Source organism: Elephantulus edwardii, unplaced genomic scaffold, assembly GCF_000299155.1.
Source record: "Elephantulus edwardii isolate Elephantulus edwardi_28Jun2011 unplaced genomic scaffold, EleEdw1.0 scaffold00090, whole genome shotgun sequence".
NCBI lineage: Eukaryota > Metazoa > Chordata > Mammalia > Macroscelidea > Macroscelididae > Elephantulus > Elephantulus edwardii.
The window spans coordinates 12,194,921-12,221,410 of NW_006399840.1; positions in this window are offsets into that span (position 1 = coordinate 12,194,921).

Genomic DNA, 26,490 nt, shown 5'->3' on the forward strand with positions numbered 1-26,490 from the left:
TTAGCCATCTGAATGTCATCTTCGGTGAAGTGCCTGTTCATATCCTGTGCTCATTTTTCTATTGGATTCTTTACCTTTATCTTGTTGTGGTGCTCAAGTATTTCATAAATTCTGGATCATACAGTGTTCCCTTGCTATGGTCAGACAACAACTTCTTGGTCTAGTCATAGCTTTTGTATAAGCATAATAAAGTGTTCTGGAATTCCTGTTCTTCTCAACATTAGACATAGTTTGTTTAGTTTGTTATGATCCCCTTAGTCAGTGCCTTTCCATAGTCAATAAACACCGATAGACATTCTTCTGGTATTCTCTGCTTTCATCCAATATCAATCTAACATCAACAATAATACTCCTGATACCACAGCTTCTTCTAAATAAAGCTTGAACTTCTGACTCCATAGTCATTCTTTAATATTGATTATAAAACTTTACATTATACCATCAGTTTTAGACCAGAGAAGATCACGAGATATACAGAGATACATAAGCTTGTAAAAATATAATATCTTAGAGAATCAAGTGCTTCAGCTGGCACTTCATGCAGCTAAAGTTGGGCAAACATCCAAATTTAAAAATAACAGGTATTTAGTAGAAAATCTTTTCAAAGTAGATCTTATAAATATGTTAGATATGTATACATGCATGCATATTTATATATATTTATACATAAAAGCAGGTATTTTCTTTCAGATAGCTATTACTTTGAACTAAGCCTTAAACTGTGTTGAGAGTCATTACAAATAATACTAACTCATATTATGTCATCTGAAGAAGAGTTATTTCTCATGCTTCTTTGTCTTAAATTCTTATACTTTTCCAGTTTTAGCGTTTGGGATTTTTTTTTTCTGTTAGGTTTTTTGTTATTTGAGGGGTTTGGGGGGTTGAGTTTGTTTTTTGTTTTGTTTTTTGCATATTTCTTCTTTGCTGTCCTTGGGTTATTGAGTCTCTCTTAAATATACTAGCAATATTAATCCTACTCCCAACACTTCATTTTATATTTTATCTACTTGTGTGTCAAGATTACTAAAAAGGAAAAGAAAATTCTTTAATAACTGCTACTGTGTGCTATGTACCTTAAATATATTGAAAACATTTATTTCTTTAAATATTTCTAAAAACTCAGTAAAACTACCTGTTGCAGTTGAGTTGACTATGACTCATGTTTACACGATGTATGTCAGAGTAGAACTGTGATTCCCACGGTTTTAAATGACATATTTTTCACAAGTAGGTCACCAACTTCTTTTTTTATGCATTCTGGCTTGGTGGACTTACACCTCCAAACTTTAATTAGTAGCTGAACAACTTCACAGTTATTTAATCTGGGAACCCTAGCTCTACTTTTCAGATGAGGAAGACTTTGTGAGTTTAAGTAACCTGCAATACTAATTTTTGACAGTGCTAACAGGTTGTCCAAAGGAAAGGCATATGGGGTTCTCCTAAATGCACTACAGTGCTCAAGATCTTTATTTTACTTTTACACTTACCATGCTGATTATACGACAGTAGATTGCTAGAGTTATTGAGCAGTCCAGACTGTTCTTTTACCACATGATAAATATAGTCCAAATAATAACCCCTGTTCTGCCAAAGCCGTCCGTTTTTTATAAAATAGGGTTGAAATAGGCAAAACCTATGCTCTTTGTAACCTGGTCACTAATAAACGCACTAACAATCTTAAGAAAACTCATAAGGACAGCCAAAAAATATGTTCAATTCATATCGAATAAATACTTTAATAAATACTGAACTTTAGAAATAAAGTGAAGGAGCTTAATAGAAGGACAAGTTATTGAAATAAGGGTAAATGCATAAAAAGCAGGGAGAATCATATAGCAAACCTTTTTTAGGCCAAACCTGCAGCCAGCAAATCAGGAAAATAACATGGGGTGACTGAATATGTGCAATCATGCTACATTTCTTCATGCTTTTCTACATTCAAATGCTTTGTTTTATTGCTGAACTACTACTTGGCATGAAATATTAACAGGCTAGGAAAAAGCCTTCTCTGAACAGCAAAACTTCAACAATATTTTTATATCAATACCTGCTTTTTAATATCACTATTGCCTATATTACCTATCACTGATTTTTATTATACATTTATTATTGAAGAGTAATGATGTCAGTTTGAAGACTAAAGTACATCTGATTCAGACCTTCATCTTTTCAATTACTTGCTATGCATCTGAGAGCTGGACAAAGAATAAAGATGACAGAAAAAGAATTGACCCCTTTGAGCTGTGGTGCTGGAGAAGAGCACTGAGCATCCCATGGATGGCCAAGAGAACAAACAGATAAGTTGTGAAGAAGGTGCATCTGGAATGTACTTTGGAGGCAAGAATGATGAGATTTCACCTCACATACTTTCAACATGTTTCTAGGAGGGGTTATTCCTTGGGGAAGAATATGATGCTGAGAAGGTTAGATGTCCGTGAAGGAGAGGAGGACCCTCATCCAGGTGGATTGACATGATGACTGCTGCAATGGGCTCTTGTGTATCAGAAAGTGTGAGGATGTCACAGGATAGAAGAGGGTTCAGATCTTTTTCATAGTGTCATACACGACTTCACAGCGCCTAACAACAAGAAGAACATTTTCTGCTGTCAATGACCTCCCAGAAGTGCTAAGGAGCAAGGATATCAGTTTAAAGACTTACCTGTACCTGACACAAGTCAAAATATTTTAAATTGCTTTATATATATGTGAAAATGGGACAATGAATAAAGAATACAATATAAAAAATATTGTTGTGAATTGTGATGCTAGCAAAGATTATATAACAGGCTTCCAAAAGAACAAATCTATCTTGAAAGAAGTTCAAACAGTGCATCTTAGTGGCAAGAATGGTAAAATTTTCCCACACATAGTTTGGTATGTTGTTTGTAGATGCCTTAGAAAAAGGCATTACGATTGGTAAAGGAGAGGGCCAGTGAAATAAAGGAAGACCTCCTTCATGAGAAGAATTTATTCAATTACTGAAACAATAGGCTTGAGCATGGCAGAGATCATGAGGATACCACAGTATAGGGCAAGGTTTCAATCTGTTGGTAATAGGATCACTATAAGTAAGTCATAGTCAACTCTATGACACCTAGTAGCAGCAATTTATGGATTGGGAAAAATTATGATACACTGTGGCCACTTGCTATATTTCTGTAAAATATTTCCTAGGATTACAGTATGACTACTAAAACAATAAAATGTCAATAAAGAAAACACAACAGTAAGTACTATGTTTTGGCAAATTATTCTATTCCCCTCCCCCAGGCCTATTCTGTCATTTAATTCTCAAAAACACTTTACTTTAAAAAAATGATTATCATAGATATTTTTTTTCCATCAGATTTTCAAGAGTATTTGTGGGTTGCTAAAAAGGAACTACTGTGGATACTCGATTGTAAGCTCTTGGACTTTCTGGGATATACGAAACCTCGCATAGCATTGACTCTGAGGATTGGATTGAGCCCTGCTGGTGCCATTATTGCAGAAGACTGTGTGAAATCTACCAATGACCTTTGTTTTGAGTCAGTTTCTTCGAAAACTTTTCCTGAATCACAGGCTGCCTTCTTCTTGATGTTCTAATCTGTAAAACATAAGCACTGAGCAGAGAGAACTCAACAATATACCACAATATAGAGAGTAAGAGCATGACTAGATTATAGCTTGACTGAGGTATTGCTGTAGGATATTGCATACACTATAAACTAATGGAGGACAAAGAGTAAAAAAAGGGAGGGGAAATAACAACAATGCTCCTTAAGAATTGAGGATAGTAAGATATTGGTTCTCTTACTTTGAACAAATCATTAGGAAAGACCCATCACTAGAAATGTGTATCAATGTAAAAAGAACAAGATTTATATGGGAACTTATTTGACCTTTACCAACTTCACATAGGGGAAAGTATCACTGTCCACAGCATCAATAACACAAAATCAATTCCCCGGACATCAGACATGCCCCCCCCCACCACCACTCATGGCTCTAAGTGTTCCCAATATCTAAGTCCTGCCAATACTGGCTTCTCACCCACAAATGTCCAACAAAATTTTAAGTCCTATCAATATTGGCTTCCCCCCTACATTATAAAAAAAAGGTCTGAGTCCTGTCAATATTGACTCCCACTCCACCTCAGAAACAAGTTTGAAACCTTGGACACTAATGAGCAGAATGAAGAATGCAAAAGGTCATTATAAAGATAAAGGAGGAAGAAAAAACTGAGATGGATGTCAGAAGAGACCCTGCATATTGCAACAGAACACCAAGAAGCCAAAGCAAAGGGAAAAAATTATGAAGTTAAGAAGATAAACAGAAGTTTTCAAAGGGAAGTGCTGGAAGACAAAGTATGTGCAATGAAATGTGCAAAAAGCTGGACTCAGAAAATCAAAAGGGATGAACTCACTTGGCATTTGTTATGCTGAAACAACTGAAGAAATTCAAGCCTTTTGTTTCAGTACTTAAGAATTATGTGGACAGAATATTGAATGACCCACGAAGCATCAAAAGAAGATAAAAGTAGTACATACAGTCTCTGAACCAAAAAGAATTAGCTCACACATGAAACAACAACCACCAAGAAGCAATGGTGATGACAGAAGATGCCCAAGCTGCTCTAAAAGTATTGGAAAAAATAAGACACCAGAAATTAATAGAATACTAAATGACATGTTTCAATAAAAAGATGCATCTCTGGATGTGCTCACCAGGCTGTGCCAGTCAAGAAATCTGAAGGAAAACCACCTGGCCAAATGACTGGAAGCATTCCATGTTTATTTTCATTCCAAAAAAAGGTGATCTGACAGTGTGGTGATTATAGAACGCTATCACTAATAACACACATGAGCAAAATTTTACTGAAGGTGTCCAAAAGTGATTTACTGAGAACTACCACAATTACAAGAAGGCAGTCATCAGAACAGAGCAAGAAAACATTGCATACTTCAAAACCAAGAAAGAGTGTGTCAGGGATGTGTCCTGTCTTCATATATTTTTAATCTATATGAAGAACTGATAACTGGGGAGACTGAACTTCATGAAGAGGAATGTGACATCAGGATTGGAGAAGAACTAATCTACAATCTGAATTATGCAAATGACACAAGCTTGCTTGCTGAAACTGAGGAATTCCTTGCAGATGGTCAAGGACTGTAAAATGCACTAAGGATTGAAGCTCAACAAAGATTCTCAACACTGGACCAATTAGCAGCATCATGATAGATGGAGAAGAGATAAATGGAGAGTTCCACAATCAACATTCTTGGCACCAGCAGTCAGGAAATCAAATGATAGTATTTTTTTAAAATCAAATGATAAATTACATCAGGAAAATCTGCTGTCAGGGATCTCTACAGTGTGCTAAAGAGCAAGGATGTCAGTTTAGAGACTAACGTGTGACTAGTCCAGTCTATGTTTTTCTCAGTTACCTGTTACGCATCAGATAACTGGACAATGATCAAAGAGGACAGGAGGTAAAAATTATGTCCTTGGGTTGTGGTGCTGGAGAAGAGTATTACACATACCATAGATAGCCAAGAAAACTAACATATCTCTCCTGGAGAGGGTGAAGCAAAGCTGTTCCTTGGAGGCCAAGATTTTGAAGTTTCATCTGACATACTTTGAGCATGTTTCCAGGAGGGATCAATCCATAGAAAGTACATCATGCTTGGAATATTAGAGGGACAGTGCAGGAAAGGAAGAGCCCAGTGAAGATGGATTGACACAGTAAGGGGTAATGAGAGTAGGTGTGCCAAAGAGAGTGAGATTGGTTGAGGTTAGACCAGAATTCAGAGCTATTGTGCATAGGGTTGTTATGAGTTGTGGCATCTCAAAAAAAGATTTGATGCAGCGTACACTAATGATTGCAGACTAGATGAATTGCCAGATGATATCAAAGATACAATCCATGATGAAAGTAAAAGGTCATTATAAAGACAGAGGAAGCTCTGGTGGCCTAGTCATAAGACAGGAGAAATAAAAGTCCAAAATGAGTTTTAGAAGAGACTCTGAAACTTGTATTAGAATGTAGACAGGCCAAAACAAAGGGGGAAAAAATCTGAAGTAAAAAAGATGAACATGTAGGAAACAAGAGAGAAGAACAAAATTTCAAAAGCCAGTTTGAAAAGACAAAGCAAAGTATTAAAGCAAAATATGCAATAAACTGGAGTTATAAAACCAAAAGAGATGAACATACTTGGCATTTCTCAAGTTCAAAGCCCTGAAGAACAAACTCAAGATTTGAGTTGTAATGAATACTGAAATATCCTATGGGAAAAATCTTTAATGATGCAGGAAGCACCAAAAGAAGATAGAGGAATATCTAAAGCCATAGCACCTAAAAGAATTTGTTAAATAAGATCATTTCTGGAAATTGTATATGGTTAAGAACAAATGGTAATAAAGGAATATGTTGAAAGCACACTTAAGGCAACAACAACAACAAAAAAAAACCAAACCCAAAGTCCCAATAATCAATGGGATACCAATTGACATATTCTAACAAACAGATGCAGCCATGGATATGCTCACTAGTCTATACCAAGGGATTGAGAAGACAGCTACTTGGACAACTAATTGGAAGTGATCCATATTTGTTTCCATTCACCCATCACCCCAAAAAAGATGATCCGACAGGTTGTAGAAATTATCATACAAAATAATATTGCATGCAAGTAAAATATTTCTGAATGTTAGTTTTAAAATTACTGGAACAGAACATCAACAGGGAACTACCAGAAATTAAAACTAGATTCAGAAGATGTCATGGGATGAGGTTTATCATTGCTCAGCTGAAAGTAGAGAATATCACAAACTTGTGCTTTATTGACAATGCAAAAACATTGACTCTACATGAATCATAACAAATTCACTAACACTGAGAATGGAAATTCCAGAAAACTCAAGGTGCTCACGTAAAACATAAATATAGACCAAGAAATTAGTATCCAAACAGAACAAGGGAATTTTGCATGAATTAAAATTAGGAAAGTTGTACTTTATGAATGTATCCTTTCTCTACATCTATTCATTCTGTTTGTTGTGCAAATCATTTGAGAAGAGGGACTATATGAAGAAGAATATTGCATCAGGATTGGAGGGAGAATCATCAATAGTATACAGATAGCACAATCTTGCTTTCAGAAAGTGAAGGGAGAGAACATCAAACACTTGGGGCAAAAGATCAAAGACTACAGCCTTCAATATGGATTACATTTCAGTTTTGTTTTGTTATGTGCCATCAGCTTGCCTGCCACTCACAGGCTATATTAGCTCTGAAAGCTGCCCCATCCTGCACCAAACTCAGTATCTTCAACAGACCTAATCCTGCTGCTCCAGTCACTGAGTCAATTTATCTCATCCTAGGTCTTCTTCTTCTGCGTTGTCCCTCCACCCTTCCAAGCATTATGTCCCTCTCCAAGGACTGATCCCTCCTGGCCACGTATCCAAAATATGTAAGATGGAGTCTCAAAATCCTTGCCTCCAGGGAGCAAACTAGTTTCAGCCTCTCCAAGACAGATGTGTTTGTTCTCCTGGCAATCCAAGGTATATTCAATAATCTTCTCCAACACCACAACTCAAAGGTGTTGATTCTTCTTCTATCCCCCTTAGTTATTATCCAGCTCTCCAATGCGTAGTAAGTAATTGGGAAGACCATGGTCTGTATCAGGTGTGCATTAATCTCCAGACCAATATCACTACTCTTCAGTGCCCTAGAGAGATCCCCAATGACCGACTATCCCAATTCAATTCAATATCATGGGGAAAGAAAAATTCACACCTCTGGATCAGAAAGCAATATCATTATAGTCAAAGAAAACATTGACGTTTTTGTCATCAATTTAATTTTAGCTGGATGGATCCATCCATAAATCAGCAGTAAAACATAGACTTGTTAGGTTGAGAAAGATCTGCTCTGAAGACCTCACTAAGGAACCAGGTAATCCGTTTAAAGACTAAAGTGTGCCTGATCCAAGCCATGTTGGGTTGTGGTTTGTTTGTTTTTGTTTTTTTAATTTGCTCTGTATGCATCAGAAAGTTAGTTTCCACTCCATGTCAGTGAGTTGAATTTAATTGAACCCTGAAGTTGTGATATTGTATGTCACATATGGAGCCTAAAGGTCTTAAGTTTGACTCCAACAGAAGATCTGAGGAAGAAAGTGGGCAGTCTCTACTTTTAAGGATTTTGTGTTAAACTCGTTGCTTTCAAGTCAGAACTGACTCATAGTTAACCCTCAGGGGGTATTCCAGAGGCTGTAATTTGCAAGGGAAGAAATTGTCCATCTTTCTCTTGTGAAGCTGCTGATGGATTCGAACAGCCAGAGAGATGCTACATTTGAGTTAGTAATGGAGCTCCCTACTTACCAATTACACCATGAGAGCTCCTCTCAGCCTCAGAACCCAGATGGAAGGTCACTCTAAAGTAGAACATACGTGATGTCAGTGGTTTTTGTTTAAGAACCCTAAGGTAAAAATCAGAAACCTTCTAGGACTGTTTTACTTTTGTCTCATAAAGGGTTTATGTGAGATAAAATTGACTGACAGCAACAGGTTCAGGTTTGTTTCTTTCACCCTTAAATGCTGTTCTTGTGGAGGCCCTTATGCATCTAGAGAAAGCTTGTCTCGCCACCTTGGAAGCCATAAGCTTGCTGGCTCCCTGACTCCCTTTGTTCTTCAGGTCAGAGCAGCCTGCTCTCTGTGGCAAAGAGAGAGTATGGCAAGTTTTGATTTGATTTCTCCTTTTTAAGAAGGAAAGAAAAAGTGTTCTTAGAGAGACCCAAGGTACAACTAGCTGAATTTTGGATTTATTCCCAGCATAACTCGGATTTTCAAGAATTTTGTGAAATCTTGCCTTTCAGCCATGGTTCTCCTCAGCCATCTGAGTTATTTGCCAAATTCATTTCAAGCACTTGAATCTACAGTTAAAAGAGAAAGGGGGAAAGTCTTTCATATATTCCTGAGCTGTTTATTTTGCTTATAAAAACCAATCATAATATCTACCCAATAAAGAGAAAAATGTGTGGCAGTCATAGCCCCAGAAAAATTTAACTATTGTGGGCCTGAAATTATCTCCAGGCAAAACCAGAAGTAATTTTAATGAGACAGAGTTTCTCCTTTGAACTTGGGAAGATACAAGCAACAAACTGAGAAAGATCTTCCTTTGTCTTTCTCTACACTTCTTTCCTTTAAGGCAAATAGAAGCTAACATCAGGATTTTGGCCTTTAAGGCCTGAGAAGGAGATAATTAAATTAACAGTGCTTTGTAGCACTGGAACAACTATCTAAAGTGGGGTGCAGTGCAGTGGGACCAGCTGTGTGGACTGATGTGGTATGTTACTGTTGGGTGCAGTGTGGTTTATGATGTAGTTTAATATTAAATATTGTGATAAGATATAATAGTATGTGTGGTGACACAAAGGGACACATGGCAAAATTATACAGTGGTGTATTTTGTTATGTGGAATGATTTGATGTGGCACAGTGTGGAATATATGCCCTACTGTAGTGTGGCATGGTGTGATATGGAGTGTGGAGTTGTGTGGCATGGTATTCCACAAAGTGATACAGTGTGGTATGATGCAACGTGGTGTGGTATATCTTTGTTTGCTATGAGTTGGTACAGAAGGATGTAGTATATGGTATAGATTGATGTGGTGTGGTGTAGTGTGTCAGGTTGTGGAGAGATTCTTACTCTCACACATAACAATTTGGCTGGGGTGTGCTCCTAATTGGAAAGGTAAGAAATTCTGTGTTGTAACCTTAATCCCTTCTCCCTCTCTGCTCTATCACACAAAACACACTTCCTTCTGTCACTCTCTCTCTCTCACCCACACACATCCCTACACAGCAGTTTTAAGGCAATGGTAGCCAAGTTGAACTCCTGTGAATTTGGAAGCAGAGACACTTAAAAAAAATATGAAATGGATTGATTTCTCCCTGAGTTTCCTGAGCCAGGCTCGTAAGCAGCAAAATCCTAGTGAAAATGAGGTACAAATGGAAGCTAAACGGTAAAGGAACGTTGTCCTACAGGTTCCGATTATTTAAGACCAGCATGATCCATGTGAGATCCTAGTATGGAAAAAAAAAAACAAACCCAACAAAACTTCGGGACACAATCAAGCATTTCGTTTCTTTGGTTTTAAAAACTTTTCATCACTTTTTCCTTTTAGCATGAAAATAAAGCACTAACTACTTTACCAGGTAAAGCAAATGTTTGAAAAATTATTTCAGCCTTTGCCAGTGTCTGCTATGGAAATCAGACTCTAATTTGTGCCTGAATCTCACTTCATTTTGTTGTTGTTGTTGTTTGTTTGTTTGTTTCTGCAGTGAATTTTTTTTTCATAATGCATATACCAAAGCAGGGTATCTGGAGACAAATAAACAAGTAAATAAAATAACTTAATACATTAAGGTTGCCTTCCTTTTGGACTATCTTCATTTTAAACTATTATTCTTTTTATTTGAGTGAAAGTTTACAAATAATATTGAGTTTTCATGCAATCACTCACATACATTTTTTACAATTGTTTAATACAATTAATTAGTTGTTGTTATGTGCCCTTGAGTAAGAACTGACTCATAGCTGACTATGAGAATTAGGAGGTAGGAAGTCACATGGGCCTTGTCTTGTACATAACAACAACAAATCACAGGGGAGTTGATTTCCGATCTTTCTTCTGCGGAGTTGCTCATGGATTTGAATCTTTAGATCGGCAGGGAAGCTTCATACCATGAATGCTTGAGAATTGTCAACCCAAACACATATGGCTTGAATTCATCAGCTTTTCTTTAGAAGAAAGATAGATAATATCCTCCCATGTGATTGACTGCCTCTGAATATCTGCTGGATGGTCAGCTATGAGTTGGTTCCAACTTGATGATATATAACAACAATATCACATATTAGAAATGTTCTTTTGTGACTTGCTTATACCACTCAGCACAATTTGTTTTAGATTCATCCACATTGTGAGATGTTTAATAAATTCTTGATTGTTTTTCAGAGATTCATAATACTCTGCTATATAAATGTACTAGAGTTTTTGTTAGCCATTGTTTCACTAAAGGACTAATAGGTTGTTTCTAGCTCTTAACTATTATAAATAAAGCTACAACAAACAAGAATGTGTGTATTTAAATTGTGCTGCAGCTTTTATTTCTTTGGGATATATGCCTAGTGGTGATACTGCAGGATAAAATAGTATTGATAGTCCCAACTCTCTAATCTGCTTTCCAAAGCAGTTGTACCATATTAAATTTTCACCACTAGTGCACTAAATTCCACATCTTACATTCCACGTCTTCACTAGCATTTGTTGTTTTATTGAACAGTACTATTGTTGTAGGGGTGAGGTAATATTTTTTTTAATGTTTTGACTTGCATCTTTCTAATAGGTAATGAGAGCTGTAATCACATAGTCAATACGCAGTTGTAACACTAATCCAAAGATCACAACTCACCCATGGTCACACCTCTTTGATGATTTGAATCCATAAGTGATGGCCCAAAGATAAGCAATATTCCCTTCCATGATTTGTTGTTGTTGTTGTTGATTGCTGACAAATTGAGCATGACTCATGAATAAAAGGCCTGAAGCCTTTCTACAACTATCAACATTTATAAAATTTCATAGAGTTTTCAGAGGCATGTAGTTTAGGAATTGGATGCCACTCCTGCTTCCAAACCTGTATTAAACTGGGAGCTCCACCAAACACACTGCCCAACCATAGGTAACCATTATGACATTTGGCACCCCAATGGCACAAGATTCAGCATTGCAGCAACCTCAGGTTGACTCCGTACAGCATACTGACAGAAGAGTGCTGTACCACTTAGAAGAATATTCCTCCAAAATATAATAACAACTGAATTTTAAATATAAAGGCCCTCCCCAAGGCCTAGTTGACTCTAAGCAAGAGGCTTAAATTAAAAACAACCAATGCAGTATGGTTTTGTTGTTATGTGCCATTGAGTCTCCTGTGTTGTATAGTGACCCTGTGTACAGCAGCTCTGAACTCTTCCCTGTACTGAGCCAGTCTCACTAATTCTGCCATACCAACCACCATTGCCCCAAATACTGTACCTATCAATATCATATGGGGTCTTCCTCTCTTGTGCTGTCCCTCCATTCTTCCAAGTATGATGTCCTTTTCCAAGGGCCAGTCTCCTCTGGCCATGTGCCCAAAGTATGTGAGATACTGCTTCAAAATCCTAGCCTCCAAAGAAAGACTTGGTTTCACCCTCTCCAAGACAGACCAATTTATTTTCTGGTCAGTCCACAGTATGTTCAAGTCTCTTCTCTAGCATCACAACTCAAAGGCATCTATTCTTCTTCTGTCATCCTTAGTCATTGTCCAGCTCTCTGAAGCATACCAAGTAATTGAGAAGACCATGGCCTGAATTAGGCACACCTTTGTCTCTAGACCAACATCGTTGCTTTTCAGCACTCTGGAGAGGTCCCTGACAACATATTTTCCCAGTGAAATTTGTCTTTTAATTTCCTGACTGCTTGTGTTTATGAGTGTTGATTGTGAGCCAAAAAAGTTGTAAATACTAACAACCTCAATCTCTTCATCTATCATGGTGTTGTCAATTGACCCAAGGTTGAGAATCTTTGTCTTCTTGATGTTGAGCTTCAATCCATATTGAAGATTACAGTCCTTGATCTTTGGCAGCAAATGCTTTAGGTCTTATTCAGTTTGAACAAGTAAGGTTGTGTCATCTGCATACCGTAGGTTGTTTATATGAGTCTTCCTCCAATCTTGATGCCACACTCCTCCTCATAAAGCCCTGTTTCACAAATGATCTCTTCTGTATACATATTGGAAAGGTATGGGGAAAGGATACATCTCTGATGCACTCCTTTTCTGATTTTGAGTCATGTAGTGTTTCCTTGCCCTGTTCTGAGGACTACATTTTGGCCAAGTATAAGTTTCATGTAAGCATGATCAGGTGTTCTGAGATTCCTATGTTCCTCAAGGTTAACCACAGTTTATTGTGATCTACACAGTCAAATGCCTTTGCATAGTCAATGAAACTCAGATTCTTCTGGTACTCTCTGCTTTCTGCCAAGATCTATCTGGCATTGGCAGTAATGTTTCTAGTGTCATGACCTCTTCTAAACCAAGCTTGTATTTCTGGTAGTTCTCTGTCAATGTACTGTTCCAATTTTTTCTGGATATTCTTCAGCAGGATTTTGCTAGTGTGTGATGTTAGTGATATTGTTTGATACTACATCGCTGAAAGTCCAATAGAGGTTCATAATGAATCTATTAACAATAATAGATTTGAAAATTAATTTAATAGCTAAAGATCTCAAACATTTCTTCATGTGTTCGTTGGCCACCTGAATGTATTTTTTGGTAAAAAATGTCTATTCTTCTCTTAGGGTTGAGTTCTTTGTCAGAAGTTTCATTGGCAAACATTTTTTTCACTTTGTCGTTTGTCTCTTTTATTCTTTAGAAACAGTGATGGGTTTTTTTTCCCCAATTTATGCTGGTTTCCTTACAAAGCTTGTAAATATTGAATTTCACATTATTCTTCATTTACATAATGTTTCATATAATCAATATCCTTTATTATATATCACAAAATTAATTATCATTGAACTATGACCACCATTACCCTGTCTTGCAGGTCCCACTGGATCTTTCTCATTTTTTTCGTTTTTTTCCCCCAAGAGGATGACATTTGGGTGGATAATAGACAAATTAAGAAATGTTAAAAAAAAACACTGTTAATAAGAGAAATGAAAATAAAAACCATGGTGAGATATCATCTTATTCCAGTAGCAGTGGGAACGTTTAGAAGGGCAGCAAGCAATACAATTTGGAGAGGTTGTGGAGAAGTAAGAACTCTCATACATTGTGGGTAAGATTGTAAAATGGTAAACCACTTTAGAAGACAGTTTGGCATTTAATAAAAAAGTTGAACATAAAAAGTTTGTATGACATAGCTATTCCACTACTAGGAATAGACGCCAAGAAAATTAGAACTGAGACACAACTGGAGATTTGTACACCAATGTTCATAGCAGCATTAGTCACCATTGCTAGATCATGGAAATAGCCCAAATGTCCAACTACAACTGAATAGATTGAGAAATTGTGGTATATTCATACAATGGAATATTATGCAGCACATAGAGCAACATTTTAAAAAATACTATATAATTTGGGACATATTAGAGAGAATTATGCTGAGTTAACTAACTTAGTCTCATAAGGATAAACAATGTATAAGACCATTGTGGTAAAACTAGAAGGATAAGTAGTAAAACATTTATGGGGACTAATGAGGAGAAAGTGGAAACAGAGGGGTGAGTATGAGTAGGGGCAAAACCACAGAGTTGCACAGCTTGGTGGGTGGAAGGAGGGGGTAAAGGTAATGGGAAGGATCCATTAAGGACCTGAAAAGATTGAGTAATGTTGGACACTCTCCAATGGTGATTGATTTTATAAAACATAATGCATGGGAATACGTGTGTGAAATACAAATATGAATGAAAAGTAATGTGAGGCACAATGTACTTTGTGAGCAAACCAACATAAAATAAAATAAAAAAACCCCAAAGTAAATATTAAGCAAGTAGAAAAATAAATAGCTTAAATAATTGAGAAAGAGGTCAGGGAAAGCAGAAAAAAAATAGCGGAACTAATTCACATGAATATTACATGAATAAATTGGGGGGAAATAGAAAATTAAAAACCATATAAAAATAGTGAAGAGATCCAAAAGATTACTGTTAACATTACAGAAATGTGAAACACAATGAAGCATCAAATTAGTAGAATTAAGTAAATGGAAAAGAACTAGCAAAATTAGATAAAGTTCTTCTTTAGAATAACAATCAGAAAAAAAGAATAAAAAAAAAAAGAAAAATGTCTAGAATGATGTGGGATATCATCAAAAGGAATAGCAAATGCCATAGAAATTTATTGTATAATTAAAAACAGGGGGAAAAGGCACAGAGAAAACTGTTGAATAATTAGTAGAAGAAAAATTTTCTAATGTCAGGAAATATGATAAGATAGGCAATTAAGAAAAAGGAATTAATTAAAACAAGATGGGAACTGAGGTTCAAACAGAAACTTGTACACCAATGTTCATAACATTATTCACCATCACAAGAACATGAAAATAGCCCAGATGTCCAACCACAAACACATGGATGGAGAATTTATGGTACATTCACATGATGGAATTCTACACAGCATGCAGGAGTAGTGATTTTGTAAATTACTGCCTAACTTGGGAAGGACTGGAGAGCATTACACTGAGTAAACTAACTCAGTCCCACAAGGACAAATATTGTATAAAATCATTATTATAGAGTGAGTATGAGGATCCAAGGTGGGAGGCAGAGTGGAAATAGATGGGTGAGAATGGGTGGGTGTTGCTGTCAGTTCACCGGCAACTTAACAGCGACAACCTGATGGGAGTAAGCTCAATGGAGACGCCACTCCGGGAGAGGATTAGAGAGTCAATCCAGCTCTATTTAATTGGGATAAGCACTGAACTTATATACACAGGAAGACAGGATAGGATGGGCTTACAGACATGGGACATGTGGATAGGTCAGGAGAACCTCAGTCTTGTGCAGACCACTCTCAGCTCAACAGATGTGGCAGCCGTCTTCTCGGCTGGTGAGCTTTCTCAAGCAACCCTATAAACAAATGGCCTGAAGTCCCTCTACAACTATCAACATTTATCAAAGTTCATTGAGTTTCCAGAGGCATGTTGTTTAGAAAGTGGACCCCACTCCTGCTTCCAAACCTGTCATCGTATGTTATTGTTATGTGTCATTGAGTTGCCTGCTATGTATAGTGACTCTATGTACAGCAGCTCTGAACCCTTTCCTGTCCTGAGCCAGCCTTATTAATTCTGACACACCAACCCCCATTGCCCCAGATACTGTATCAATCCATCTCATCCAGGGTCTTCCTCTCCTTTTCGGCCCATCCACCATTCTGAGCATGATGTCCTTCTCCAAGGACTGATCTCTCCTCACCACATTGCCAAAGTGAGTCAGTTTCAAAATACTAGCCTTCAAGAAGAGATTTGATATCACCCTCTCCAAGACAGACCTATTTGTTTCTTGGCAGTCCATAGTATGTTCAAGTCTCTTCTCCAGAACCACAACTTGAAGGCATCTATTCTTCTGTCATCTTTAGTCATTTTCAAACTCTCTGAAGTATAGCATGTAATTGAGAAGACCATGGCCTAGATTAGGCGCACCTTTGTATCTAGACTGACATCATTGCTCTTCAGCATTCTGGAGAGGTCAATAATAGCAGATTTTCCCAATGAAATTTGTCTTTTAATTTCCTTACAGTTGGTGTTAATAGTGTTGATTGTGGGTCCAAGCAAGTTGTGATTGCTAACAAGCTCAATCTCTTCTCCATCTATTGTGGTGCTGCCAATTGACCCAGTGGTGAGAATCTTTGTCTTCTTGATGATGAGGTTCAATCCATATGAAGACTACAGTCCTTGACCATTCGAAGCAAGTGCTTCAGGTCCTCTTCAGTTTCAGCAAACAAAGTTGTGTTATCTGAATATCAAAGATTGTTAATGAATTTTCCTCCAGTCTTGAAACCACACTCCTCCTCATAAAGCCCTGCTTCCTGAATGTTCTGTTCTGCATACAGATTGAAAAGGTATGGGGACAGGATGCATCCCTGACATACTTCTTCACTTATTTTAGACCATGTAGTGTTTCCTTGCTCTGTTCTGAGGACTGCTTCTTGGTCCAAGTATAGGCTTTGTATAAGCATGATCAAGTGTTCTGAGATTCCCATGTTCCTCAAGGCGAGCCACAACTTTTTGTAATCCACACAGTCAAATGCCTTTGCATAGTCAGTGAAACAGATTTTTCTGGTACTCTCTGCTTTCTGCCAAGATAATTCTGACAGTGGCAATAATGTCCCCAGTGCTATGACCTTTTCTAAACCCAGCTTGTATTTCTGATAGTTCTCTGTTAATGTACTGTTAAGTCTTTTTTGGATAATCTTGAGCAAGATTTTGCTAGTATGATATATTAGTGATATTGTTTGATTATTTCCACAACCTGTCGGGTCATCTTTTTTTGGAATGGGACTAAATATGGATCTCTTCCAGTCAGTTGACCAAGTAGTTGTCCTCCAGATTTCTTGGCATTACAAACACACGCATCCACCTACACTATCAAAGTAAAATGATAATAATGAGTTCATATATCTTGATAACTAAATTTAATGTAAATAAATTAAATACACCTCATGGATAAGAAAACATAATTTAGTAAAACACCGAACAGACACATCTTAGAAACAAAGACAAAAATAATGGAAAAATATATATCATTATTAATTTCTGATAAAACAAAATTTTAGACCAAAGCCAATTTAAGCATTAAAGAAATATAATATATAATGACTAAATCTAATTGATAAAAAGGAGAGAAAGGGAGCAAAAAATAATAAATACATAAACTAGATGAAGAGAAAGGCAATAGACAAGGTTTTTGTCTGATTGCAATTAATTATATTAATCAAATTACATGAAAATGATATAAATTATAATTAATGTTATTAAACAAAGTATGTATTAAGGATTGAATAAAATCTAATATTATTTGTAACATTTAACTCAAGTGACAAAATAAAATAAATTTTTAAGCACTCAATGAAAATGCCTTAAAATATATTATAAATAAAACTTTAGGAGCATTGAAAAAAGAAATGTAGAATTCCACAATAATAGCATAATATATAACTTACAATGAAGGACAGAGGAATGAGAAAATAATTCAACAAAGAGTTAATCAAGTTAATAAACCAAAATGATCTCATAAGCGTATATAGAACACTTCACCCAATAACAGCACAATATTCTTTTCTTGAACACATAATAAATACTGCTGAATAGATCATGTGTTAGGAAAAAATGAGGCCCCAAAACTTTAAAGTACAAATATTTCAAAACTTCTTCTCAGATTGTAATGCAAAAAAATCAGAAATCAACAAAAGAGAGAAGAAACAAACACAAGTACCAAGAAATGGAATAATAGCCTATATAAAAACCATTGTTACACAAGTGCCATCAAATTGACTACAACTCATAAATGTATCTTTTATCTACAGATGTGACTTTTGTTCTATTCTACATCATTCTCATGATTTGTGTCATGCTCAAACCCAAGTGATAGTCATTGTCTTAATAAATGGCATTGAGAGTCTTTCTCTCTTTAACTAATTGATACTCTTCCTTTCATAGCATTATGTCTCTGCCCAAAGACTGCTTCCTCTGAAAACATGACCAGATTAAATGAGACAAACGTCCTTGCCTTCTACAGAATATTCTGGTTGCACATCCATCATGACAAATGTGTTTGTTCTTTTAACTTTCCATGATATATTCAATACTCTTTGCCAAAATCCCATAATACCTCCTGGGTAATAAAATAAATTTAAAAAATTTTGATCAAACAAGAATGAAAATATGTAAAGATGTTCAGGACACAGCAAAAGCAGTGTTCAGAAGACAATTTTTAGGAAATAACTATCAAAAAAGAGGAAAGAACTGAAATCTTCACTTAAACCCAACAATTTCAACAAGTGGAAAAGAGTAACACCAAGAAAAAAAAAAAGTAAAAGCAAAAGTGTCAATAGTTACTAAATAAAGTAAATAAAGATAAGACAGAAAAATATATGAAACAAAAACCAATAACCAACAGGACTAGCAGTTTGTTCTTTGAGAGGTTTTATAAAGTTCACAAACCAATAGATAATTTAATAGAAGTAAAGAAGTAAAAGACCCAAATAGTACATAAAGGAAATTACATTGGTGGCCTCACGAGAACCAACTAAAAGAAAAAAGAGTAATAACGGAACACTGTGAAGAACTGTACTCCAAAAAAATTGAAATCCAGAAGAAATGGAAAAATTTATCAAAGTACATAGTCTCTGTAAACTAACCCAAATGATTGAGAAAGTTTGGACAATCAAAAAGAAAAATTTGAACTTGTCACAAAAATAATGCACCTTAAATAAAATCCTATCCCAGATAACTTCACTGATGTATTAGACCAAACATTTTTTTAAAAAGCTAACAGTAATTCAAAAGTAACACTAAGAGAGAGAATTGTAGAGCAATATTTCTCATGAACACAGATGCAAAAATTCTCAGCAAAATACTGGTCTATAGATTCCCATGTGGGAAGAAGTGGAGTGTGAGTGAATATTGATAAATAGACAAATTAGATAAAGGGAAAGCTATTAAACAAAAGATTAAAATAGACATTGCAATTAATGAATTGACAACTGATTTTATAAGGCAAACTGTCTATAACTATTGTAAGAAAATCCAATATTATTTGCAAACCTTGACTCAAGTTAAAATAATCATTAAAAAACAAAGCAAAAAAAAGATAATCCTATATTCCATGAAAATTATAATCAACTGGAATTCATATAATGTTTGCAAAGATAACTAGAGTTAGGGTTAGGGACCCCAGTTATGACATAATTACATTATGAAAAAGGTCATTATAAAGACAGGAAAGAAATAAAAGAACAAAATTAACATATGAAGAAACTCTGAAACTTACATTGGAATGGAAAAACAAGCAGAAAGATTGCTGAGAGAAAACAGCTAAACAGAAGATTAAAAAATGCAGCTCAAGAAAAGACACTACAAATGTCCAACCACAATCAAAATGATTGAGACATTATGGTGCATTCATATAATTGAATACTATACAGTACACAGAAGCAATGATTTTGTTAACTATAAATAGTTACCTGACTTGGAAGGAACTGGAGAACATAATGTTGAGTGAACTTATTAAGTCCCACAAGAACAAATATTGTATAAAACCACTGTTGTAGAATGTTATGAGGATCACAGAGGGGGAGGAGGAATGGAAGCAGAGTGATGAGGATGTGGGGGAGCAGGGATTAATCATGAGGTTGTACAATTTGGTGGAGTAGGGGGTGAGAGAAATTGGAAAAATCTATTCTGAAAAAAACAATGTATAATAATTTTGTAAACAAACTATTATAATAATTTTTTAAAAGGGAGGGGGAAATACAAGAAATTAAAGTATTACCATGATATTACAAGAAGGTGGAGTTAGAAAGCAAAAAGAGAACATGCTCAACATTTTTTAAATTTTATTTTTTAATTTAATTTTATTTTTCTTTGTGTGTGCCGTCAAATCGGATCTGACTGGTACAAGAGGAGATTGTCCCTCCTACAGCAGAGCATCTGGTCAATTTGAACCATGTGCCTCTGGGACTGCAGTGCAGTTTCCTGCCACTAGGCCACCAGAGCTCCCTTGCTGTTGTTGTTGTGTGCCGCTGAGTCATTTACGACTCATAGTGACCCTATGTACAACAGCCCTAAACCCTGCTCTATCCTGTGCCAATGGCATTGCCTCTGACACACCCATCCCGATTATTCCAGTCACTGAATCAATCCACCTCATAGAGGGTCGTCCCCTCCTGCGCTGTCCCTCTACCCTACCAAGCACGATTTCCCTCTCCGAGGACCTGTCTCTCCTTAGAACATGTCCAAAGTATGTCAGACAAAGCCCCAGAATCCTTGCCTCCAGGGATTAGCCTGGTTTAACCCTCTCTAGGATGGATCTGTTTGTTTTCTAGGTAGCCCATGGAACATACAATACTCTTCTCCAGCACCACAGCTCAAAGGTGTCAATTCTCCTTCTATCTTCCCTAGTCATTGTCCAACTCTCTGATGCATAACAAGTGATTGCAAAAACCATGACCTGTATCAGGCACACCTTAGTCTCCAGAGAGACACCGTTGCTCTTGAGTACTTTAGAGAGGTCCGTAACCGCAGACTTTCCCATCACAATAGGTTTTTTTATTTCCTGACTGCTGGTGCCAAGAGTGTTGACCATGGAGCCAAGCAAACTGAAGCTGTCAACAATCTCAATTTCTTCGCCATCAATCATGATGCTACCGATTGGTCCAGTGGTGAGAATCTTTGTCTTCTTGACATTGAGCCTCAGTCCATACTGAAGGCTGCAGTCCTTGACCCTCTGCAGTAAGTGCATGAAGTCCTTCTCAGTTTCAGCGAGCAGGGTTGTGTCATCTGCATAACGCAGATTGTTGCTAGATCTTCCACCAATCCTAACGCCACACTTCTCCTCATAGAGCCCAGCCTCTAGGATAATCTGCTCTGCATACAGGTTGAAAAGGTATGGAGATAGGATACATCCCTAGCGTACACCTTTCCCAATTTTGAACCAGTTAGTGTTGTCCTGTTGTTTAGATACTGTTAAGTGCGCTATATAACTTGTAGTGCCTCTGTGAACCACAGAACAGACTTTCCGTTTCATTAATGTTCAAAAAATATTTTTCTTCATTTTAAGTAATCAAAACTGTATCATTTACTATCCCAGGTTGTTGATCAATCTTACTCCAATTTTTCTTTGTATAGTTTAGTTTCTCAGAATATGTAAAACAACTGTGCACAGCATTTTCTGTCTTAATTCTTTAAGTATTCCTTTGCTTTGTTAGAGCAACTGCTTCTAGGTCTATGCTCATGTTTCCATAACCATAATGAAATGTTTTGGAATTCTTATTCCTCCTAATGTCATCCATAATTTATTATGATCTGCACAAACACTTGCATTGTCAATAGGATACAAGTAAATATCTCCCTGTTAATTCTCTGCTTTCAGCTAAACTCCATCTGGCATCAGCAATAATATCCTTTATTCCACATCCTCTTCTGAATCCAGCTTGAATTACTGGCAGTTTCCTGTTTATGTACTACTTCAGATATTTTTCAGTTCTCTTTAGTAATTAAAACATGATTTGATATTAATGATTTATTAATGTATACATTCTGTTGCAACAATTTTCTTTAATATGAGGACAATTATAGATCTCTTCTAGTTTGTTGTCTCCAGTAGTTTTATTTTCCCAAATTTCTTAGCATAGATTAATGAATATGTCCAGGGATCTATATTTTTGTTGAAATATTTAAATTCTTGTTCCATCAAGTCTTGAGGCTGTGTTGTTTTATTTTCCCCAGTGTCTTGGCAAAGGAAACCAACTTGAAGATTCACATGTGTGCCCATTCCAAAGAAAAGTGATCCTAGAAAAATGTATAAATGACCCAAAATAATATTAATATCACATACAAATAAAATTTTCCTAAAGATAATTCAATTCAAATATAGTTACAGAATTATATTGACATCAAACTACCAGAAATTGAAAAGAAATTCAGAAAAGAACGTAAAATGTTAGTAGTCATTGCTGATACCAGTTGGATAGTGACTGAAATTAGAGAATACCGAACAGATGGTTAGCTTTATATTGAATATACAAAGGAATCTGACTGTGTGAGTCGTAACAGCTTAAACATAACACTGTGAAAAGTTTCTATGTTCAGCTTTTTGAGAAAATGCCAATGCCAAACTGTCTTCCAGAGTGGTTGTACCATTTTACAATCCCACCAACAGTGGATAAGAGTTCCACCTCTCCTATGGAGCATTAGAGAGCCCATTTTGGAGAAAAAAATACTATATAACTTGGGAGGTGCTGGACAGCTTTTTGCTGAGTGAACGAACTCAGACTTACAAGGATAAATACTGCATTTGACTATTATTGTAAAAACAGAAGAATAGTAAAACATTTATGCAGATCCAAGGGGAAAGGGGTGGGAACAGAGGGATGAGGATGGGTAGGGGCAAAAATCACAGAATTGCACAATTTGGTGGGTGGAAGGAGTGGGTAAAGGAAATGAGAAATATCAGATTGGAACTTGAAAAGACTGGGTAATGGTGGGCAAAGTCCAATGGTGATTCATTTTATAAAACACAATATGTGGGAATAAAACATAATGTTAATGAATGATATTATGGAAAAAAACTCCATCTAAAAAAGAGAAAATATTCAAACTTGATCAATAGGGAACACCATGATAAATGGAGAAAGAGTTGAATTGTAATTCATTTTACATAGATCAGCAATCAAAGTTCATTGAAACAGTAATAAAGAAATCCGAGAACACAATGCATTAGGTAGCTGTTTCCCCAAATTCTTGGCATAGATAAATAACAACATTCAGAGCCACACCTCTGTCAAAAGAAACATTTGCATTTGTTGGACATGCTGCAAAAGATCTTTTGAAAGTGTTAAAAAGTAAAAATATCATCTTGAGGACAAAGATACACCTGACAAAAAAGGAAAATATTTTCAACTACCTCATATGCCTGAAATATCTGGGCAGTCAGGAAAACCAGATAAAATGGGTTGCCTTAGAATTACAGTGTTTGCAAAGAATATAGAATATCCTTTGTACTGGCGGAAGCACAAACTTCTTAGAAGAAGTTTGACTAGAATGATCCTAAGAAGCAAGAATATTGAGACTTTATCTCATGCACTTTGGGCATGGTGTGAGTCAAAAATAGTCCTTGGGTATGGACGTGATGTTTGGTCAAGGGACAGTGGAAAATGGAAGACCCTCAATGAAAAGGATTGACACAGTGAATTTAACAAATAGAGCAGTAATGGTGAGGGTGGGGTAGGGCAAGCAGTGATTTGTTATGTTGTTTTTAGACCTGCCTGAGTTCTGGAACTAGAAGGTACCTAGTAGCAACAATTAAAACTTGTGCTGTATATGAACAAACAACATTTACTATACAGTCAAAAAATAGCAACAAATTTTAACATGTAACATTTAAAGTGTATTAAAAATGTAAAACATGAATGAAAGCACTGCTTGACTAATGATAATGGAGGAAAGAACAGGCTGTACATTGTGTAGGAGTTTAGAAAATCAGAATGTCTAATTCATAATACAGGAGTGTTTTAAGATAAGGCTAGAAATTTAGCAAAATGAATAGAAGCTAATTATAGATGACTCAACAATTTAGGGCTCATCCTGTAGTTAGATAATTGGAAACCACTAATGCTTACTGAACAAGGAAGTTAACACAAAGGTTTTTTTCTTAGGATTATTAACCTGGCAGCAATGTATAGATAAACAAAGATAAGGAAGTAGCTTGAAGAAGAAATGTCTTAGAAGAGTATTGTAATAATGAGTGACAAGAGCCTTCACTTGAGAGTGAGGAAGAAAAAGAAATTTCATAAAGACTTTTATAAAATAATTAAATTCTTAAATTTATTATTTGGGAATACTGAAAAATGTAAGTTCTGAAAGGAAAATTCTGGAAAAGTCTGTAAATGAAGGTTCTTCATGAGCCAGAAATATGCTCACTAATAAAGAAAGAATTGATGAGATGATAATATTTTCCTCAATATACTGCATTTTTTAATAAGTGAGGAAATAGACATTCACCCAGAAAATGTATTTTTTTTTCTCCCTAAGCATCTATATAAGTAAACTCAGTTATTCTTATTCAGCAGCTATAATTATTTTGGTGGAATGAAATTTGAAAAATGGAGGAAATACAGGAATGATACCCTTTGATGAATTCTAGGTTTCAAACTAAATACTTATTGCTATCAAGTTGGTCGTGATTCACAGAGACCCTCCATAAGGCATTCAGGGCTGCAAATGGAAATGAGAAGACACTTCTCATCTTTCTCCTGCAGAGATGATGGTAGATTCTAGCTGCTGGTGATACACAGCAACTGGGTTAATAGCACAGCTTGCTATGGACTATGCCACAAGAGCTCCCTTCTCGATTTTAAGAAGTTCATATATTGCAAAGTAAAGACATAAAAGCTCTGGATGCAACAATTAAATTTATTTCTGGTTTTGCTACTATTGGTGTTGGTTTAATAGCTGTTTTAGTTAGACAAAGCTCTCATGTCATTATGCAAATATACTGAGTCTTTACAAGAACTACAACCTTCACCCTATAGAGAAATCAGATTGTGTTCTAATGTGCCATTGAGATGCGTGAGACTGATAGTGACCCTATGCACAATAGCTCTGAACTCTGTCTTATTCTGAGCCATTCTCACTGTTTCTGACACATCTAACCCCATTATCCCATTTACTGACTTGGTCAAATTAATGTAACTTTAATATCTAGAGAATCTCTTTCTTCTTTAGTGCATTGCAAAATTAAGCTGTGTCAAATAGTCTCTTTTTTTTTTACTCTTTATCAGTTGAGCAATCCAAGAATACCATTATTTGCCATTGAGTAAGTTTTTAGTAATCTATGGAAACTAGAGTTCAAAAATTTTGATAAACTGTTATGAAAGTCTCTTTTTCTTCCCCTAATTTGGTATAGCAATTTTAAACTTTTCTTCCTGCACTAATTCACATCATAAATAAAGAGATCATAATCAGTCTAGAGGAGCATGCTCCCTACTGCAGGGAATGTCTCAGCATAACAAGCACTTTGGGAAAAAAGAGAGATTTATTAAAGTAGTTATGTAATCACAAACCAACAGTTATGAAAAAAGACATTCAAGCTGTGTTAAATGCATTGGCAAGAACATAAAGTCACAGGAATTAGTGAGATACTAATTGACATGTTTCAGCAAACAGATACAGCCCTAGATGTGGTCACTAGCCTATGCTAAGAAAGTCATTGTCCAATTTTTAGATACGTGTTGTTTTTGTTGTTGTTATGTGCAGTCAAGTCACCTGTGACTCCTAATGACCCTCTTCATGACAGCCCTAAACCCCTCTCTATCCCATGCCAATCTTATTGTCTCTGACACACCTGTCCCCAATACTCCAATCACTGAATCAATTCACCTCATTAAGACTCTTCCTCTCCTGTGCTGTCCCTCCACCCTCCCAAGCATGATGTCCCTCTCCAAGGACTGATCTCACTTTGCAACATGTCCAAAGTATGTCGGACAAAACTTCAGAATCCTTGCCTCCAAGGTGCAGCCTGGCTTCACCCTCTCCAGGACGAACTTGTTTGTTCTCCATGATATATTCGATACTCATCCCCAGCAAAGGCATCAATTCACCTTCTATCATCTGTAGTCATTGTCCTGCTTTCTGAAGCATAACAAGTGATTGCAAAGACTGTGATCTGTATCAGGCACACCTTAGTCTCCAGACTGACATTGTTGCTCTTCAGTACTTTGGAGAGGTCTCTGACAGTTACATAGGAAGTTATTTAAAATACTATGTTTTAAACAAGGTATACCTTAATCTTTAAATTGATATCCTTGTTCTTAAGTTCTTTGGAGAAATCCTTTGAAACGGATATCTTCAACCTGCAGACTTCTGGCCCATTCTTTCCTAATATGTGACCACATAAATGGTTCTGTATCAACCGTAACTGCAATACAGCCATCTTGAACCACACAGCTCTCCGTGCATAGCAGGTGATCAAGAAGACTAGGGCCTAAATCAGTCCCACCTTACTCTTCAAATTGGCATCATTGCTTTTCAGCATTTTGGAGACAGTAGACTTGCCCAATGTAATACATCTGATTTCCTGACTGCAGGTACCAAGGGTGTAGATTGTTGATAGAAACAAGATGAAATTATTGACCACTTCAATTCTTTCTCTCTCTCTCTCTCTCTCTCTCTCTCTCTCT